We start from the raw sequence: 3834 nt of genomic DNA, 5'->3' as shown, positions 1-3834 counted from the left end.
AGCATCAGACACCTCCTTTAGGAAAAATCTGCACTGGCCTGTGCTCCACATTCTACTTTTAGGAGCTCAAACTAGTCTCCTTTAAAATGTCTTTCTTGCCTCTACTGGCTACTTACTCCCCCAGGAAAGAAATTGTTCATTAGTGGAATCAAAACAAAGGATGCTTAAAGAGCTCCAGGAAAGTTATATTGCTTGGAGATAAAAAGTACTTTTCTCCAGCCCTGGCAGAGTAGCTCAGTTGGTTAGAGCATTGCCCCAGAAACGCCAAGGTCGCGGGTTTGACCTCCCATCAGGGCACACAAAAGAAGCAACCAACAAAGGCATAAATAAGTGGGATCAAATCAATGTTTCTCTCTCTCCCCCTTCCTCTCTCTCTCTAAAATCAATCAGTAACTTTTTTTTCTTAAGGGGAAATAGGAAGAAGCAAGGGTTTTTAAAAGAAGGACCTAGGAAGGAGTAACCGACCCAGTCCTCAGTTGGTCTGAACAAGACTCAGTGAGCTGGACGACCACTGCTGGACGTTCAGAACCGATTTGACCCGGGAGAGGACTTTTCTGGGAACTTGCCACATGCTCACCACTGAGTCTACCTTCACAATCCTCGCAACAACCCTATGAATTAGGCAGAGACTTCTGCTATAATGGAATAGTTGCTCGCTTAGGAAAACTTATGTTATAAAAATAGTTTAATGTCAGCGGAAGAAGTGATTTAGTTACAGAGTCAGAATAACAATGTGGTTTTTCTTGCCTAAATTTAGGCAAAATTTATTATAAAATTTAATAGTTCTAATTATGGTTGTGGTACGTGGTCTAGTTCTGAATTAACATCAAAGCCAATGCAATTCACATCCTCTAATTGTGACAGATCCAACTGAGGCTTTCAAAACTTACAGTGTAGTGCTCTTCTCAGCACAAATACGAAAATTGGAATGACATGAGAAGATTAGCATGGTCCCTGTGCAAGGAAGACATGCAAATTCGTTGTGTTCCATGTTTTTAGTAAGAAGCACAAACTGGTAGTTACAAAATAGCCATGGGGAAGTAAGTAAAGCATAGGAAATATAGTCAATAATACTGCAGTAAATATATACGGTGCCTGTAGGGGTACTGAAAGTATCAGGGGCACACTACGTATATGATTGTCTAAGCACTAAGCTGTACACCTGAAACCAATACAAAATAAAAGGGAAAAAAACGTACAGTGTAGGAGAAATGGCTTGTTTTAGATGAGGAAGTGACTTGTCCAAGGTCACATCGATGCAGTGAGATCTGATCAGGTTATGGGGAGAAGTAGGGAGGGGCCATAGGAGGATTTTGCCTGAGCCAATGGTGAACACTCTAGGATAGGATTGGCTGAGAGCTCAAAGCCTCCAGAATGCATGGGAATAAAACGAGGGCCGGCTCTCTGGCTCTCTCCAGTGTGGATGATTGTGCTACAGCTGCCTGCATTTCCCAGAGGGTAGTATTTGAGTGGGAAGGAACTCCAGGTGCAGCCTAGGACTGGGCTGGCCTGGCAGAGGGTGGCAGGGTTATTCTTCTCTGGGTGTCCTAGAGGGGACAAACTCTGAGGCAGAAGCCTTCTGTTTTTCCAAAATTGTGTAGCATTTGTACCTTCTATTGTTTTAGTTTGTAAGCTAACCCTATAGAAATAAGATAATTAAAACGTATAAGGGGAAAATGCTAGAACAACTCAGGTGTTAAAGCTTTAGCTTTTAATTGATAGGTTTAAGTGATTAAAGCTGTAACTAAAGAATTACAGAGTTTAGCTTTAATTCATAAGCTTAAGGGATTAGTGCATATGGAGAGCAGTTATTCCAAAATTGTGAAGCTTTTGAATAAAGACGCCTTTATCACTAAAACTTTGCCTCTGGAACTTTGCCTAGAGGGATGGTGGTGGGCAGCAGGCCCCCACCTGTGTTCAGTAACAACAGGGCTTATCGGCATCACAAAGTGAGATTTTTGGGACGATTCCAGGGACTTCTGGATTCCAGTGTGTCTGCTCTTAACCAGCTATTCAGGTGTGGCCGCCTTCTCCTGCTCACACTAACCCCACGGAGAAGGGGAAGGCTGAGGTTTTGAGTCAAAATGGTGACAAGATCCTGAACTCAAGTCCTTGGAGGAGGTACCAAAACTACAGCTATGTGTGGAACAATTTCCCCTAACAAAAACAAACAAACAAACCCGTCCTAAAACTGACTCCTTCAGTTCAGGCAAATGAAGGGGAAAAAGCACATCAAAGCTGGTAGGAAAGACTGGCATAACCTTCCCATAAACCCCACTCCCACCCACAATCAGGAGGGAACTCACAGCCCAGAGCTTCTCCGAGGAGCAGAGTTTATACCCCACGTAGGACACCCCAACTTTTAAGACTTGCACCTGAAAGACAAGCCCCCATAACAGGTAGCTGTGAGAACCAGTGGGGCTGGTGCCCAAAGACCCGTGGGCCATGGCGAACTGAGAGACAGGCTCGCGGGCACTCGCTCACCCAGCGTCCAGTGCAGAAGCAGCCTCGGAAAAGTGCTGGCTCTAGCCCTGACCTGTGTGGCTCAGTTAGCTGAGTGCGTCCCACGCAGCGAAAGGTCACCTGTTGGATCCCAGTCAGGGCAATGTGCCTGGGTCTGGGCTGGGTCCAGAGGATTCGTAGGGTAGTTCTCTCTTTCCCTGTACTCCTCTCTCCGAAATAAATAAATAAACAAAATCTTTTTAAAAAAAGAAAGAAAAGTGCTTACTTTAAGTGAAAGAGGCTCAGTTACTAACTTTAAACCCTCGGAGGAGGGGAGACTGTCCTGCAAGCTGGCCCACAGGTGCCATCTTCTTCTCCTGGGGCTGCCGTCTTCATGCTCCAGCCAGCTGGTGCCATCTTGCTGCTCTCTGCCTTTCCGAAGCCAAAAGGCTTTTCCCGTTCTTTTTATTTTCACCTTTTGGGGTGGGTGCCATTTTTGCCTTCACCATTTTCATGTGCCCTCAGCCCATCACTGCCCTCCGGAGCCCCAGTATCTTCCAGACGGCCGGGAGCTTCTCTGTGGCTAGTGCCCTGGTTCTTACATTTGATGGCCCAGTTTTTGTGGTTGCTGTGCAGGGGACACCCCCTGATCTCCTGGCTCTGAGAGAGGGGCTATTTTCCTTGGTTTCACAGAACTGTAATGTCAGAGATAGTTCTTGGCCAGCTAGCAACCCCTGGGCACTGCATGGATAGCAGGACCCCTCACTCCCTCACCCCGCCCCAACCCCTTCTTCCTGTGAAAAAGGCCTGTTTGCTAGTCTGGAGCCTTGACCTGAGGGGAAGGCTTCTGGTTTGGCACACCTCTAGGGCTCCATGGAGCTGGTCTCTGAGAAGAGGCTGGTGCGTGCAATCTCTGCATCCTCCCTCTGACTTGACCCAGGGGTGTCTCACATAGCTGTCACCCTCAGGGCACAGCAAGGGGTAATAGGCCAGGACCTCAGTCTTTCTGTGGAAGAAGCCTATTAGCTTATCACCGTTAGTGCTGCATGAGTCTGCCTGCCAATGTGTCTCTCGTTTTCTTTAGCCAGCCCACCCTCCACAAGCATTTAGGTTTCCATTATTTAGATTGTAAACAATGCTGCAGTAAACACAGGGGTGTAGATAGATATCTTTTTGAGTTAGTGTTTTCTTTCTATCTGATAAATCCCCAGAAGGGGAATTGCCCAGTCCTATGGTAGTTCTGTTTTTAATTTTTGGAGGAAACTCTGCATTGTTTTCCATTTTTGTAACTGGTGACGGATGTTATTTAGACTTAATGTGATCATTTTGCATTATATACAAATATCAAATCATGTTGTGTAACCTGAAACTGTTCTACATCAATTATACTTA

General features: G+C 45.8%; 1 pseudogene; it reads left to right on the top strand.

Annotated features, from left to right (window-relative positions):
* Window positions 1-896: 896 nt before the first annotated feature.
* Window positions 897-997, top strand: LOC119040779 (uncharacterized; annotated as a pseudogene).
* The last annotated feature ends 2837 nt before the right edge of the window (window positions 998-3834 follow it).

The sequence above is a fragment of the Artibeus jamaicensis genome, unplaced genomic scaffold (assembly GCF_021234435.1).
Source record: "Artibeus jamaicensis isolate MK-2021 breed Jamaican fruit bat unplaced genomic scaffold, CSHL_Jam_final contig_797, whole genome shotgun sequence".
NCBI lineage: Eukaryota > Metazoa > Chordata > Mammalia > Chiroptera > Phyllostomidae > Artibeus > Artibeus jamaicensis.
The sequence above is the reverse complement of the archived record's forward strand: the minus strand, read 5'-3'. Positions and strand labels throughout refer to the sequence as shown.